The 17,799-nt window shown below is 40.5% G+C and overlaps 1 protein-coding gene across 1 annotated transcript in view; it reads left to right on the top strand.

The window, feature by feature from the left end:
* SLC35A3 (solute carrier family 35 member A3) overlaps nt 1–17,799 on the top strand; it is a gene marked incomplete at its 3' end in the record, with an annotated part of 131,451 nt that overhangs the window by 2,915 nt on the left and 110,737 nt on the right. Inside the window, exon 2 of the mRNA XM_081308878.1 lies at nt 97–225. The remainder of the gene's footprint in view (nt 1–96; nt 226–17,799) is intronic.

The following is a 17,799-nucleotide window of genomic DNA, read 5'->3' as shown; positions in this document are numbered from 1 at the left end:
GATGATAGAAGTATCATTGTGCTAGCAGACATCCTACGTAAGTACTCTACATGAGCAGTAACTAGAGGTTTTTGTTGTAATTTTTGCTTATACTAGGTATAAATTCTTTATCATAAGACTGAAACATAGCCATGTCTTCTGGGTGAAGAAGCAAGATCACAGGTATGATGGGCTGGAAAGAAAATGTGTTGGAAAGAATCTGGGAGCTAGGAGAGACAGATATGGGTAAGTCTCAATTCTTCCCTTTACCAATTATATGATCTTGAATCTCTCTGAGCCCCAATGTGATCCTTTTAATTAAAATTAGGATACTGATGTCTAGAATAAATTGGCATGAAACTCATTTCATCTATGTGAACATGCTTGACATGTCTATCTTTATTTTTGCAAAAGTAGGTGTATGATGTACAACATACCACTTTGATAACTAATTAAAGACTTATTTTATTTAAAACTAATTTGTAGATCTTAATGTTCTCTGGTAATTTCAGGTTTCTTCATCCTAAATGGTTGGTGACAGTGTTCACCAGTTGGGCCAGGTACAAGCTCCTATCCTTGGGTGTCATAGACAATAGAAAGACCATCCTCATTGAATGAACCTGACCCATCAGCCCTTGGCCTCTACACCAAGGCATGAAGGTGCTTGGTCAGATAACACTCAGCCAACCACTCAGCTCTTCCTTTCAACCAGTTGTAATTAAGCCATTGCTTTATTTCTTTAGAATGGTACCCTTGGTAGCCATCTCTTCAAGCTTTCATCAGAACAATGAAAGTTTATTCCAGTGGGCATGGTGATTACACACCTCTAATCTCTGCAATTTGGGAGCCTAAGGCAGGATGATCACAAGTTGAAGATTAGACTAGGCAACATAGCAAGACCTTCAGCAACTGAAGATCAACTTAATGAGATCCTGTCTCAAAATTTAAAAATGAAATAATTTTTTAAAAACAGTTGGGGTTAACTGGGATTTTAACTCAGTGGTAAAGTACCCCTAGGTTAAGTCCCCAATACAGAAAGAAAGAAAGAAAGAAAGAAAGAAAGAAAGAAAGAAAGAAAGAAAGAAAGAAAAGGTTGATTCTGAGAAACTCCTTGTTAATTATAAATACTTTTTTTTTTTTTTGGTACTGGGAATTTAACTTAGCGGTGCTTAACCGCTGAGCCACATCCCCACCCCTTTTTTTATATTTTATTTAGAGACAGGGCTCACTGAGTTGCTAGTGCCTAACTAAGTGGCTGAGGCTGATTTTGAACTCCTGTCTCCGCCTCCCAAGTTGCTGGAATTACAGGCATGTGCCACCACGCCCAGCTAATAACAAACACTTTTAATACCAATGTTGAAGCTTACCTTTCAACTAATAATGTCAGATTGATGTTTCTTAAGTATTTTAGGCATCAACTACATACTCACTGTGACATTAGATATCATAACAAAACTATGTTTAAATGTTTATGGCCTAGAAACTTGTTATGGACCAGACTATATGAGCAATGACCAAACAGACTTCATTTTGCCCTGAGACTCCACATCATATAAGATATGCTTCTCCCAGGGAAAGCCCACCTCTGTACCCATTAACAGTTGCTTAGCATAGTATGTTTGGCAACACAAAATGGCAATTCTTATACAATGTCAATGTGTTCTCTCTTTGGTTCCCACTTTTCTTGGACAATGTACCCTGTCAGAGATGATTGTCTAGATGTTAGTAAACATTCTTTAACTTGTATACAACTAGGGTCATTTTGGCAAACTCTCTTTCCTGCTTATGATTTTAGATCTCATGACGTTTGTTTATGGTTTTGAATCGTAGCAACAGCCACTTATGCTTTAATATGGTTTTTGACTATAAAAGGTGTACTCAAACCCTAGAAGGGAGTCGAAGGGTGTAGACTTGAAGCCTACCCCTTGGCCCACCAGCTGGTGGATACCGTCGGTTTTCGTCTCCTGTTTTAAGATCGACTTGGTGATTTAAGGCAATCTCGCTTTAACAAACTGACAAGCAATTTAACATAGAAGAGCCAAATGTTGGAATTAAATCATCTCCTTATGGCTATTTATAGCATCTGAATATGAATATTTTCCCATTTTCTTATCTAGATCCTTCTGATAACTACCAGATAGTCAACAAGGCATAATCTCAGCAAGTACCAGTCAAGATCCAGCTGGTGAAGGGGCAATTATTTTAAGCATAAGCAAAAAAAAAAAAAAAAATCAGGGAAGTAGTCAGGAAATAAATGGCCCCAGCAGAGCAGCTGGTGCAGAGGTGGCTGTGGATCGGAATTGTTAGCATATTGGTTAGAAGCTGAAAGGGAGTTCTAGCCCGTCCATATGGAGGCCTCTTGCTCATTTTAGACCTGCTTATCTGAGTGCAGGGAGCCAGAAATAAACTCAAAACATCCTTTTTGCCCAACTCTGAGATTGTAGAATGCGAAACAAAATGTCACTCTCTAGCATTGCCTGAATCTGGGACAGATGAAACTTTTTCTGTGGAAGAGTCATAGTAAGAGGAGACAGGTGCTGGGTACTCAAAGGGCTGAGACCCTGGAGTGGATTTAGGTGTTAGCAACAGGTAGGATGAGCATCTCCTGCCTTCTGTGCTATCAGCCAGATCCAGTTGGCCTGAGTTTCTTACCATGCTCAGAACCACTGGGTTGTAAGAAGGAAATTTCTACAGAAATCCAGCTCAATGAATTCAGCAGTTTTAAAAAGTGAGTGTCAAGCTCTTAGTTGGAATGTCATTATTGTAGCCAACATAAAATAATAATCAATGTATTCATCACCATTGGCTGCAGGAAACAGGGCTACACTAATGAGTGGGTTCAGCTCTGTGAGGTGACATAATTGGCATTTCAATTAAATAGCTTCATGGCCTATACCCAAATCCTCCCTGGGCCTCTGTTAACCAAGTGGGCACCAGTTCTGTCCTGCCAGGAGCTCCTGCAGCCCTATCTAGATTAGACAGGGATCTGCTCCAAGCTCCATCCCCCAGCAGAGCCTGTGTTCTCCAGAACCTCAAGACCCTCTGTGGATTTGGGGCCCCAAAGCTTTCACATGCTCATAATCAACACTGCTCACTGCCCCTGCCTTTTGGGCGATACAATGTCCAAAGCCAAACAGTTCAGGACCACTCATTCATGGCCTCCCAAGGGCATCTCTGATTAACAGACTCACTTTCAGAGTCAACTATGAGCCTTACAGCTGGGGTTGTGGCTCAGTGGTAGAGTGCTCACCTAACATGCATGAGGTACTGGGTTCGAGCCTCAGCACCAATAAAAATAAAAAATAAAAGTATTGTGTTCACCTACAACTAAATATATATATATATATATATATATATATATATATATATATATATATATATATATATATTTAAAATATTTAAAACAAAAACAAACAAGCTATGAGCCTTGAAGCCCCTGAACAACAGAGGGTTACAGGATTATCAAAGGATTGGGGTGCTTTGCAGAGTGAGCACATGTGGAATACTTTCTCCCAAAGTGATTTTTCTGAAACAGATCTGATTCTGCCGCCCCTTTAGGGCTTCATATCTCCTACATCTGGGTTTGGAAAAGTGCTGCCCAGCCCTCCTCTCCTCAGACTCATGGTGGGGGGATACTAAAATGCAAATTCCCGAGTTCACTCCTTGATCTACTGAAACCACATTTCAATCAGCAGGCTGTTACACCATGCTGTACAGAATAGCAGTGCCCAATCCCGAGTTACTCCCATTTTAAAAAGCAGCAGTTTACCCTGGGTTACTCTGTTTTGAGTGCAAGTGCCAAGGCAGAGTGACTTGGTAACCTGTCTGGACAAATTGGTAACCACCAGCTGCTGGATATCCAGAACTTTCTGAAAAGAATAACCCTTAGCTGCACAGCACAATCATAAGGCATGAACTGATGGGTAAATTGTGTTAATAAAAATTGTCATCTGAACTTAATAAATTAAATCAGAGGCACATAGATGCAGGGCATATCAAGTATATAATAAGGAAACCAGGCCTGTGAGCTCATCAGACACACCAGACCTGAATGGGCTTGCTCTCAACCAACAAGGAGGTTCATGGAACAGGGAAGAGGAGAGTGTAGCTGCAGAGTCACGAATCAAGACCTCCAGAGGCCAAGCAGGAAGCAGGTCTGATTTTATTGTGCAGTTACCATGTATATATACTCAGGCAGTAGCTAAGCAGATTATAGGCAGCCACCAATACAATTTCTGGCCAACTGTTCCTGCATCGACCAATCGAGGAGCGGGCTGTGGAACAAGGTTAGGGACTGCAACACGTGGCCTCATGCCCAGGGCTGTGGGGGGTAATTGGTTTTCTGCTCACAGGCCTAGCACAGGGGAGTGGTTTGCCACTCAGATGCCCTTAAGGTATGCCATGTATGCAGTACTCCATGCACCTGTCCCCACACGGACCATCAACTGATGCAACCCCCTCACTTAGAACACATAAAAGGAAGGGCACCTAAGGCAAGAGTACAGCCACACACACTAACTGACCTGTTCCCTTTTCATGGTGAATGTTTCACAAGGTCACATGCTGTGTACTACACTCAGTCTCTGGGACTTCAGCTCAGCTCCATCTCCTTGATTGTGTGACCTATTTGAAAGCTGCCTGCTGTGGGGACCTTCCCTAAAAAGCTCTGCACTCTGAGTCTTTAAAGCCCATTCTTAATTTTATCAGAGGACCCAAAGTGACTCTTTTGTATTTTTATTTTCTCTCTGCCTTTTCTTATGGTGCAAGCTCTTGAAGCCCTGTGGTCACTGTTAACCCTTTCTTATCCTTTCAGTAAACTCTATATCATTGTGTAAAATGTGATGTCTGAATTGAGTGTTATAGACACTAGTAATCAAGATTGAAAAGGAATAAAAGAACCTGTGATTGCCCTGCTCATGGCTACCAAGTGAACCATGAGTATTTGGTGAATTAATGGTATTGAATTAATGGTAGCATGTGAATTTATTGCTAGTCAATAAATTCTAACATTGTGGAAAGACTTTGTTCTGTCTGTATTAATATGGAGCTCACTCACAACACTGATGCACCTCTCAGAACTTGCCAGGGTGTCTCTCTCACTCCCATGCCGCTCCTTGCTTAGAACACTCTCTCTACTATATTACTCCTTTCTTCCCTCTTCCTTGCTATTCTTTTGTTCAAAAATTAGCTTAGTCAGGTCTCCTTTGGGTTAGGCATGCCTCCTCGACTTACCTCTTAGTGGTACAAACACTGAATCATGACATCTGGGTATTTGTCTTTCTCTCACTGGACTGTAAGCCCCACAGAACCGGAACCATGTCTTGTGCTTGGTTCCCTAGTGCATACTGTGCTTCTTGGCCCTCAGTTGGAGCTCAGAAACAGTAGGGAATAAAGTTCTTAAGTTAGAGATAGCAGAATTTTGAGTGCAGTTGAGTATGTGTCCTGAACAAAACCCGACTGGGAGTGCTCTTAAATTCTGACCTCTGAACAGGAATTACTAAAGAAGAATGGATCCGACTTACGAGATTAGCCGTGTACATTTTACTGGAGATTAAATTTGGCCTAATAAATGGGACAAATTACAAATAGAGATATAATCACAAGGTGGCCCTTTTCTAACTTCAAAACCACACTGGGAGGCTGGGGGTTTAGCTCAGTTGGTAGAGTGCTTGCCTGGAATGTACAAGGCCCTGAGGTCAATCCCTAGCATCACACACACACAAAATAAAAACACACTGCAGGGGAAGCTGCTGGAGTTGGAGTGAAGGGAATTTGGATGTGTGAGCTGCAGCTGGCAGTGGAGGCTGAAACAAAGAAAATTATCTTGCCCCAGAACCTCCAAGGAAAGAGGAAGCAGAGGCCTGAGTCAGCACTGGCAAGTCTGCCAAGGGTCAGTGCTGCCAATATCAAGTAACCACAACAAGTCCTACAGGCAGTGATTAGAATTGTGGCCAAAAACAGCACCATAACTAAGGGTCAGGAGCCAGACAAAACTAAGCTGAGCCTGACTTTGTGATGTAGGCCTGTAATCCTAGCAGCTTGGGAGGCTGAGGCTGGAGGATAGCAAGTTCAAAGCCAGCCTCAGCAACTTAGTGAGGGACTGTCTCAAAATAAAAAAATAAAAGGGGTTGGAGATGTGGCTCAGTGGTTAAGCACCCATGGGTTCAATCCCTGGTCAACAACAACAACAAAAAAATGAAAAATTAAAACTTGGCTGAGAGTAGTCAAGAATTTGGAAAGACGGGGCTGGGCACTGCTCTCCAGCTTGGAAAGCCTTGTTTAGGACTGACCACTAAAAAGTAACTGTGGCTGAGGGATCCACAGCAACAAAATATGGGAGCATGGGTGTCTGGGCCTGGGGGCCAGGACCCCCTTGATAAAATTCTTACCAACCTCCTTTGTGACTGTTGTTGACCAAGGCCTCCTATGGTTTTAAAGAAGACTACCACCCCTCTTTCTTCTCTTATCAACCATAAATGGCCCCTTCTTTAACTTTTGCTCTCTCAAAATAAAGTTAGAGAATGAAATGGTGAGCATATAAGTTTGCATATATGAAACTTGATTGACACTCCAGAAGCTAGGAACCTTTTTTCTGATGGAAGAACAGTCCCTAATATCTTTCCCTAAATGCCCAACTCCTTTACTTTCACAGGCCTTTCAACCTTAACTGAGGCTGCTCCCAGAGGTCCAGGGAGTATCAGCGCCAGAGGGTTTATTCCCATGCCTCAGGCCTCATGTTTCTTTAGCTTTCTAAAGTTCTTTGTTTTATTTTTCCAGCTTGGTTTCTATCTGCCATTCTTTTCATCTCAAAGGTTAAACAAAACACATTTATTCATTGGACTTGTCAGGGAACCATGCCAGTGGGGTGAATGATGAAGGCAAGTTTCCTTGTCCCGGCAGCCTCTGTCCTGGGTACTGCAGGGGGTAGGGAGTGAGGCTATTGGGGAGGTATTATATGGCCTTGGCATGCACCTGCTTCCATGGAGGGGAACCCTAGGGGGCCACACCAGGGCTCTGTGCAGGTGGCTTCAGCATTATTTCAACCTTATTATCCCTCCTGCCCTGTGATCCTGAGGTTTGCTTCTCACTAGTGCAGTAATCACTGCCCAAGAGATGCCATTCCCTCCTTCTAGCTCTTTGGCTGTAAGTGTAGAAACACTGTGCCTTTCAGTAAAGCGTCTGACAAGTGTACACATGCAACCTTGGCTTTTGTTCCATTCCCATCTGCGTCTCTAGCTGCTCTTTTTCATTAAAATGGAGAGAGGTGTGAACACAGACTGAAGACAGGACTGGACCATTAGGATTTGGGCCTGATCCTGGCTCTGGCATTGAGTTTCCCTCTTCCCCTAGCCTAGTTCCTGAAACACTTTTTTATTTGGCTCTATAAATAGCTCAGGTTGTTTCTTGAGAACATGCTCAATATTGTCAAAAATGTTAACTCTTTAAAATACCTTCTCAATGGTACAGCTGCATCCCTTGACAATTCCCAGATTCATTTCTGTCCCTCTCTGGTTTTGCAAGGTCCAGGGTTCTGATATCCCAGTTAACCTCTACCCAAATACTTTTAAGTACTTGCACAACTTTTCATGGAAAAAAAATAAAAAATCAGGGATAGACATCCTGAGTTGAGCAGAAATCAGGTAGCACTGAGGACCATAAGCACTTCAGATAGCTCCACTCCAAAACGTGGGCAGGGAATATTTACAAACAGAAAGCAGAAGGGACACACAGAAATAGCCTGATTGGTTACAGTTAGCATTTGCCAAATGGAGACATGTTTTGTCAGTTTGCAGCCTCTGATTGGTTATAAAGCTTGGCCATTATGACTAGTGGAGACTAGTAGTGTTTCAAGAATGTGCTCTCAAATTAAGTTACAATTTGCTTGTACATGAAGTTGGGTTACAGCTTGCTACATATGAAGACAGCTTTAGTCCATTTAATAACTCTCCCCTTTTGTTCAGACTCTCAATCTGAGAAATTGATCAAGACCTTGGGCACTGACACAACTTTCTTTCACCATGATAATGGAATTTATTTGTTCTCAATTCACAATGCCAAATTAGCTGGGAGAGTCTTTGTGTTTTTGTTATTCTGACCATTAGGAGATCATTTGATGAATACATGAAATATACAACTATTTAAGACTTCCCAGGGTTAATGACATGTGAGGGAGACTATTATGATTCCTAACTATCAGGGGACAATACCAAGACACTGCACATTCCCCAACTGTTAAAGAAGCACTTGTGTGTGTGTGTGTGTGTGTGTGTGTGTGTGTGTGTGTTGCTGGGGATTGAACCCAGGGCCTTGTGCATGCAAGGTAAGCACTCTACCAACTGAGCTACATTCCCAGCCCAAGAAGTACATTTCTTAATAGGAGTCTCCATGAATCAAACTAGCCAAATCAAACCATTCAAAGTTCAGCCAATAAAGATAGTTTAATTTACTTGAGTCCTATTGGTCATAGCCTTTGAAGCATGATGGCAATTAAGGACTATTGTTCACTGGAAAGTTGCCTGATTTAAAGAGATATCCATTTTTTTATTTATCCTGATAACACAAGTTATAGTATCCTAGAGACCCAGTAAATATAAACATAAAGATTTGGACACTTTGGAATAGCCAGGCTTATCCACCACTCAAAATGCCTGCAAACCAACTGGTGGCTTCATAAACACATCTTGTGTTCTTTTCTCCTGAGAAATTTCCTCAGTTCTTTAGTGGTAGTATTTATAGAAGTGGCAGTAACAGACACCTTTTAATTTAAGTTTTCTGGAGCAGTAAAATCAGGGAAAAAATAAGTGCGGTATTCAGTTTCATTAAGCTCCTAATGTGAGCATAAAAGAGACCTAGAGTTGCAAAATGTTCCATTAAGAATTTTCATTGAACCTGAATGTTTTCATCCACCTTTCAGCAAGTAGATTCTACCTTTTTGAATTTCTAGGATATGATTGACTAAAAAATTCAAAATTTCCCACTAAAAATTAGTCTCAAGCAGTGGTGGTGCACACCTGTAATTCCAGAAGCTCAGAAGGCTAAGGCGGCAGGATCTCGAGTTCAAAGCCAGCCTCAACTGAAAAGTGAAGGCTAAGCAACTCAGTGAGACCCTGCTCTAAATAAAATACAAAATAGAGCTGGGAATGTGGCTCGGGTGGTTGAGTGCCCAAGAGTTCAATCCCCAATACCAAAAAAAATAAAAAATAAAAATTAGCTTCAAATTATATACAACCACCATCCAACTACCACCAAGAGTGAGCCCCCAGCAACCCCATTGGAACCTCTTCTCAATGAGGAAAACTAACTCATCTTCATCTATTGCAAGGTTAATACTAATTTTGGTTATTGACAGCTTTGGCTTCTGACTTTGGAAGGAAGAGTCATGTATCACATATGACATTTCAGTCAATGCCAGACTACATTTATGGTGGTGGTCCCATAAGATTATAACTGGAGCTGAGAAAATCACACCACCTAGTGATGTCATAGTCATTATAACATCATGGCACAATGTGTTACTCATTTTTTTTTTTTTTTGGTACCAGGGATTGAACTCAAGGGCATTCAACCACTGAGCCACATACCCAGCTCTACTTTGTATTTTATTTAGGGACAGGGTCTCACTGAGTTGCCTAGCACCTTGCTATTGCTAAGGCTGACTTTGAACTTGTGATCCTCCTGCCTTAGCCTCCTGAGCCACTGGAATTGCAGGTGTGCACTACCACACCCAGCCTCATGTGTATGTGGTGATATTGGCATTAATAATCCTGATGCACTGCCTGTCATATAAAAGTGTAGCAATACAATTATGTACAGTACATAATACTTAATAATGATAATAAATGACTATATTATTCCTTTGTTTATATTTAGTATACAATACTTCTTATTTGTATTTTATTTTTTATGGTGCTGGGAATTAGACCCAGGGCTTCTACCTCTGAGATACCTCCTCAGCCCCTTTATTGTGATTTTAGAGTGTTCTCTTTATACTTTTAAACAGACTCTACTGTAAAACAGTATGTTCTGTTATACCAGCAGCAGCCTCATACATCTTAAATTTACTGTCTTGTGATTGCATCATTCTCTCTTATGCTTGATATAACTTAGTGTTGTTTTATTCCATGATCCCTAAAAATACAAAATCCCTCATTAATATTACCAGTAAAAGGCCAACTCAAGTGAGGGACCTGGAAATAAAATTAAAAGTGAGTAAGTACTATGAAGTTGGGAAATCAGTCATGGTTACTGTGTGCCAGTCAGTTGTGTCCTGTTCCATCAGAGTTATCATCTTGAAGAACAACAACAAAGTGACAAATGCTTCATTGCAGGTGTTGAGACTGCAATATGGTTTGTCTGGAATGTCCTCCCAAAGCTCATGCATTGAAGGTTTGGCCCCCAGTGTACTCAGAGGTGGGACCTTGGGGAAATGAGTGGGTCCTGAGGGCTCTGACCTAAACAGTGGACTAATCCATTGATGGATTCATAGCTTCATGGGCTCTTAGGAGGTGGAAATTTAAGGAGGTGGGGCCTAGTTAAAGTGAGGAAGTAGGTCACTGAGAGCCAGCTTCTTCTTTTTCCTCTTTCTGCTTCCTGCTGCCAGGAGGTGAGCAGCTTTGCTCTGCCTCACCCTTCTGTCATGATGTTTAGCCACATCACAGTCTTAGCAACAATGGAGCCAATTGACCATGGACTGAAATTCCTGAAATCATGAACCATAATAAGTATTTCCTCCTTTAAGTTGTTTTTCTCAGGTATTTTGTCACAGTGACAGAAAGCTAACAAGCACAGAGACTCACAAAAATTCAAAAAGGGCCTATATCACTTGTCAGAACTGGATTAAAGACCAGACACAGAAACATATCCATTTCAGCACCATGATGATCATAGAGCAAAATGTTTATTTGTAATGTTGAAAGAAAAGGCAGGTTCTAACTATGCTGTTGAATTTACTGTCATCTATGGGTGGCCTAAATGATTTTTGAAAATCATTATTCAATACATAATGTGAAAGTGAAGGATGAATCTTAAAGTGCTGATGTGGAGGCAGCTGAAGAATTTTTGGAAACTCTGGAGAAGCTGATCATAGAGAAAAATTACTTGTTAGGGTAGTCTTCAAGGTCTAGTGGGAAATTTACTTTTTTTAGTCCCTTTATAACATGCTGTAAGGGTACATAACTACATTTAGTGAAAAGAAACCTAAATAAATGATATTCAGTGACCTCATACAGACAATTACTCATACTTGCATAGGTAGTCTCCAGGTCTTCAATACATGATGCCCAGAAGCACAAGATACCTTTTGCAGGCATCACTTTACCTTTGGAGCAATTGGCATATTAATTGGAAGGGTCAGAATTCTCTTTCCAGTAATTGTAGAAAAGCAAATAACAATGGTGTCTGGAATACCAAGGATATAATAGTGAGACTGTGGAAGCAACCTAGATGCCCTTCAATAGACGAATGGATAAAAAAAAATGTGGCATTTATACACAATGGAGTATTACTCTGCATTAAAAAATGACGAAATTATAGAATTTGGAGGGAAATGGATGGCATTAGAGCAGATTATGCTAAGTGAAGCTAGCCAATCCCTAAAAAACAAATGCCAAATGTCTTCTTTGATATAAGGAGAGTAACTAAGAACAGAGTAGGGAAGAAGAGCATGAGAAGATGACTAACATTAAACAGGGATGAGAGGTGGGAGAGAGAAGGGAAATTGCTTGGAAATGGAAGGAGACCCTCAGGGTTATACAAAATTACATACAAGAGGAAGTGAGGGGAAAGGGAAAAATAATACAAGGGGGAGAAATGAATTACAGTAGAGGGGGTAGAGAGAGAAGAGGGAAGGGGAGGGGAGGGGAGGGAGGATAGTAGAGGATAGGAAAGGCAGCAGAATACAACAGACATGAGTATGTCAATATGTAAATCAATGGAAGTGTAACTGATGTGATTCTGCAATCTGTATACGGGGTAAAAATGGGAGTTCATAACCCACTTGAATCAAAGTGTGAAATATGATATATCAAGAACTATGTAATGTTTTGAAAAGCCAACAACAACAACAAAAAAAAGTACTCCTAGAAGTAACATAAAGAAAAAAAAGAAGAAATCAGGGGAGAAATTAAAATGAGAATCAAATGAGAATAGTGATACAATATACCAGAACCTCTGGGACACTATGAAAGTCATTCTAAGAGAAAAGTTTGTAGTTATGAGTGTCTGTATAAGAAAATCAGAAATATCCCAAATAAACATTATTGGAATTGTTTCCTGATTTGGGGGGTGGGGGCATTAGTCCATAAACCCAACAATTACTCTAGTTTCTTGCTAAAGCCAACCACAGATTATGGCCCCATGGATTCTCTGGTAAGAAGAGGCAATGGTTTAAGACAGCAGGAAACAGGAAAGAAGAAGGAGAAGAGAGAAGAGAAGGAAGTGGAGGAAAAAAAGGAGGAAGAGGAGAAGAAAGAGGAGGAAGAGAAAGAAAAAGCTAATTCTTGATGACAAGGAAGTCTGATGTGTGACCTTGAGAAAGTTCTCCTTCTCTAGGATGTCATCTGCTTCTGGAGATAAGCTTCCTGGATCAGCTTTACCTTAAAGTTTCCAACAGGCGTCTACTTTTAGGAGTCTTCTTAGGTCCTTGAGATGTGGAGTGTGGACCCAGGTTTCGAGGCCCTGAAGTTTTACTGCAGCATGGATAATGAGAAGAACTTGGTATGTCCCTTCCACTAGGGGTCAAGGGCTGTTTTTATCCCATGTTGTTTCCATAAGTGCCAAAATTTTATCATAATTTGTATCATTTTGCTTGTTTCATGAGTTGTGGTGTGCAGAGCTTTAACAATGGAAGTTTCAAGGATTCCAGAAGAAACAGGCAGCCTCTTCAGGTTCAATTAACACCAAATTTATATCCCTTCAGATGTCAATTTTGTTTTTGTAAATAAGATGCAAATTTATTAAACAGATGATAACAGGGAAGTTGACTTGGATCAGGAGTTTATTTAAATTGCATATTCAAATAGTTTTCACACTAGCTGATTTTGCATAAAAATTTACCAGAGCTTTCCATAATATTAAGGTTCAGATTTATAAGTTTGAGCCTCAAACATAATAATGGTGATTTGCAAATGGTAACAGGATAGCAGAAGGGAGTTCACCTACTTGGAGTCTGTCTTTGATGGGGTTCCTGTGAGAAGTGAGAAGCCCTTTGTTTTCATAACATGCCAAAAATCATGGATGACTTCAAAAGTATAGCTACCATCTGTATAAATATATACATATTTGTCCTTAGCTATCTGGTCAGCTCAAGTGAGAGCAAAAGCATGGCTGTTTGAGCTGATTTAAGATGAAGAAGTTTCCTTTTCTAGTAACTCATTTTGGGTTGTAACACTGCCCTGCCTAGTATTTTCCTCCTGAGTTTTTAGAATAAGATCTGTCAATTAATAGTATACACTCAGGACTATCCAATGAAATATCTTGTAAATCAACATAAAGGACTACTCTTTCCAATACTAAACTCATATGATGATGGCCTCATCATCATGAAGCAGAGGTAGTAAAAATTTGGAGTTGAGCTGCAATGTGCATGGAGATTAGAGGGAGACAGGAGGAGAGTTCTATGAGTTGCCAGTTACTGGAAAATGCTTAGTTTGGATTTGATAGACTTTCTACAGAATGCAAGGACTTGTAAAAAAAAAAAAAAAAAAGTTCATTTCCTAAGACTAGCTCAATGAAACCTCTATTTGATTGCTGCTGCTGCTGCTGCTTTTAAATAATTAGGAATTTCCTTAGCTTCTGGATCTAATAATAAGTTATAGTATGTGATGTACCTGTGTTTTTCCCCATGGTCTTAGGTAAGAACTCTTACTGCCTGACTATCATGTTCATGAACAAATAAAGTAAAAGTTTTAGCATAATTTGAAAGTCCTAAAGCTGGGGTCTCTTGTAAGGCCAATTTTACTTAGTTAAGAGCATGCCCATGTCTTCCCAAAGTGAAAGCTCTTGTATTGTAATTCTAGTGACCTCATATGCTGGTGAGGCCCTTAAAGGAAAATTCAGGACCCTGGATCTGTAGTATTTTGCAAGTCCAAAAAGGTTTCTTGGGCTGGGATTGTAGCTCAGCAGTAGAGCGCTCGCCTTGGGGGGGTGGGGTAGACCAGGTTCCATCCTCAGCACCACATAAAACAATAAAGGCATTGTGTTGTGTCCATCTACACCTAAAAAATAAATGGAAAACAAACAAAAAGGTTTCTTAGTTGCCTTTGATTGTAGGCCAGGGAAGACTTCTAATAGTTTCATTCTCTTTGGTGAAAGGGAAATCTTTTTAGCAGTCAGGTAATGTTCTAAAGAGTAGATTTTTTTCCCCTTGAAAACTGAAGTTTTCCTTTGAAACTTTGTTACCTTGTTATCTTTTTTGTGCAAGTTGTTGAATGTGGCGAGGATTTAGAAGGGCTGCAGGGCTGCCAGTCCTCATGCAATGCCCAAGACAAATTAGAAAGGGCTTCAGCAAACCTGTAGCATTACAGTCCAGGTTCGCTGTTGACTCTTTCAAGACATGCAGACAAATACTGACTTTTTTTTTTCAACTAGAATACTAAACAAAAGCTGAATTTAAAAAATCATAGACCATTTGAATCAGCAAGCACATTGGACAATAAAGTATTTGGGTTTAGAAACATAGGAAACTTCAGTATCATAATTTTATTAATCAAGAGAATTTCAACTTCATCCTTTTGGCTTTTCAACTTGTAAGACTGGAATACTATGATGACTGGTATATGGATTTATAAGTCCTTTACAATTGGTAAGAGTCCTTGGATTGCATTAGGCTTTAGTGGATATCAGGGCAATTTAGGCAAAGTTTTTGAATAATCTATTTGGACTTCAAATAGATGGAGTCTCCATCTTTAACCTTCCCTCTATCAGTCAAAGAAGAGGCCCATAAACATTCAGGTATTTTTGAAAGGTCAGGAATATTGTAGGCTTGAGTTTCCATATTATTAGTTTCTACCAGTAAAGAGTATAACATTTCTGTTTCAGGGGAATGAAGATACTGGGATTATTTCTCTGGAGAGAATTTTATATGCCCTTTTAGTTTGTAAGTCTTGCCCTACAAGTTTACTGGAGCAGTATCACAAGGTAAACGGTGTGTTTTTCTGAAAATGATCTCCATACCATTGAAGAGGTTAAGATATAGTAAATTCTTGAACTTGACTTGAAATCCCCAATGTAGAAATGACCTTTTAACTCCAAGGAATTTGTTGACTTTTAAAAATGGGGCTCATGGTAGATAGGATGACACAGTTCCCATCAGAATTGTGCAGAATTTCCCAATACTTTAACTTTAGCTTTTCCATGTGGATTTAAAGGTATTATGGTAAAAAATTTCCTGGAGAAATACTTGGAGCTCCGTTAATGCTGCTGATCATCTCATGAGCTCCCTCTCGTGGAGAAATAGTCTAGTCCAAAAGGAGGGGACTCATTGTTGCACTGACATTAAAGTGGACCATATTTTTCCATCATCCTGGTTGTTTTCAAGGAGGATGAAAACTTTAAAATAAAGAGTTTCTTGTTCTAGGATCTCTTGGTTGTGGTTTAAAGATAAGAACCTCCCTTTAGTCTTGGCCCCTATATCTGTTACTATAGGACAGACAGAGGCTTGTCAGTCTTTTGTTTTTCCCCCTGTTCTAGAGTCCTCTCAGAATGTTCAGCTAAAGTTGTAAATTCAACCATATGTGTGATTTCAGGCCCAGGATCTTCACACATTTCAGGTCACTTTTGTTTTTAACTAAGCTACTAAATTCACGATGAAGTCCTGGTGTAAAGAGATTACTATACATGATTAAATATGTAAAGTAATTAAATAGTCCCTGGTCACATAGTGTATTAGCAACCAATGTACCAGTTAAGAAAATCTTCTCATTCCAACATATTGAAAACAATATCTAATGTTTTCTTCCCAAACTTTTCAAGTTTGGCTTCACAAAAGTGACATTTACTCTTCCCTTTCCTCTTCTGTCCCCTTCCTTTCCTGAACAAATCCATTTTGAAGGCAATTAGGTGGGATAGACAGGGTGGGGCTGAGGGACAGTTTTGGTGGTCTTGAGTGGTCTGTAGGAGCCCAGGTGAGGTGAGGAGAAGGTCCATGTAGGAAGATGGCCTGAGATGGAAAGTCCCACCCCAGTCAGGGTGAGGAGTATGGTATTGTGGCCTGGAGTGGGGAGTCAGCCCAAGCAGGAGAGGAAACAGAATGGAGTGTCAATGGATGTGGAAGAGGACAGGCTAGCCCATTTAGGAGCTGGAACATCACCCAGGCAGAAATGATAAAGGGCAGTGATAAAAAGCAAGGTGAGATGACTAGTGGGAATGACCTAGTTGTAGTGTTGGAAGCTGTGTCTCAGCAAATGGCAGAATGCAGGATGTGAAGAAGGAGGAAGAGGATTCCGAGGTCTTGAGCCTCTAGGATGGGGAAAAGAGCTACGCCTATAACTGAACAGAAAAATAATTGGTTTAGAATTTCAGAGAATGAGGACAATTGAAATAACAAAATGTAAAGTTACCTTAGCATTATGTAGTTCTCAAAGCTTATCATCTCTGTGGTGGTAAATACCACTGGATACTCCAAAAAAGTGTACACTTCTTCAACAGGGGGTCTACAAATAAATGGGGTTTCCTGATTCTGCCCTGGTTTTTGCCTGAGAACCCAAACTAAAAAATGAACCAACCTTCAGATCTCGCTATTTTGTTTCTATAGAACTCCCTAGCTGAGGGAACCAGTATGGATATTGAGAACCAGGTCCCAGACACCTGCTGGTTTAGGGAGGAATTGGTGATGGGCCTGTAAAGTACCTTGCATGAAGCAAAGTGGTTGGGAGAGGCAGGTAAAAACCTAGGCTCTGTCACACCTTCCCACAGGTTGTCTGCTGCCAATTGTTATTGGTAGGGATTATCTTGTACTCTGGTGTGTCAGTCAAGACTGCAAATCAAAAATTAGGGATTCTAACTTGAAAATTGTTCCCATTCACTCATCTTAGACTTACTTTTGAACATCTACAGTCCCAGCTAAACTAGATTTATTTCAAGTCCCAATTATAAAACAGAAGAAAGGGAACAAGTGTCATTGGGAGTACCTAAAAGGAACATGAAGCTATGTTTTAGGTCCCTCTAACACTTCCCTCTGTTTACTCACTGGAGGGGTGATCTACAGGCCACATCCAGCCTCCCATGTTCCTTTATGTAATGTCTGTGACTGCTTTTGGACCACAGAAGCTAAGGTGAATAGTAAGTAGAGACCATATAACCTGAAAATTTGAAAATATTCATTAAATGTGTTCCCTTATGAAAAGCCTGCTGACCCGTGCACTAGCATGTTAACACCGTGGCCAGGATTGGTGGCACATGTCTGTAAGCCCAGCTACTCAGGAAGCAGGAGGATCACAAGTTTGAGATTAGCCTAGGTAATTTAGTGAGACCCTGTCTCAAAATAAAATGTAAAAATGGGATGGGAATGTAGCTCAGAGGTAGAGTGCCTCTGGGTTCAGTACAGAAAAATAAAAGGAAAAAAGAAAGTCAACATCATGAAGACAGAGTCTGGTCTTGTTCACTGCTTCATTCCTAGTATATGGAGTGCTGGGCGCTCTTTGCTCCTCTTCTGCTGTTTCCTCTACCCCCTCCCTTCTCTCTTGGTCCTTTGCTTCTCTGGTAGGTATGGGAGGATCAACTCAGTGGTCAGTATCATTCAAGACCAAAGAGACCACCAAGCTGTGCTGGAAACGAAGAACAGCTCTGCGACTGAACAGCATGCCTGAAATGTTCTCTGGCCAG

Source organism: Spermophilus citellus, assembly GCF_964194105.1.
Source record: "Spermophilus citellus genome assembly, chromosome: 9".
Lineage (NCBI taxonomy): Eukaryota > Metazoa > Chordata > Mammalia > Rodentia > Sciuridae > Spermophilus > Spermophilus citellus.
The sequence above is the reverse complement of the archived record's forward strand: the minus strand, read 5'-3'. Positions and strand labels throughout refer to the sequence as shown.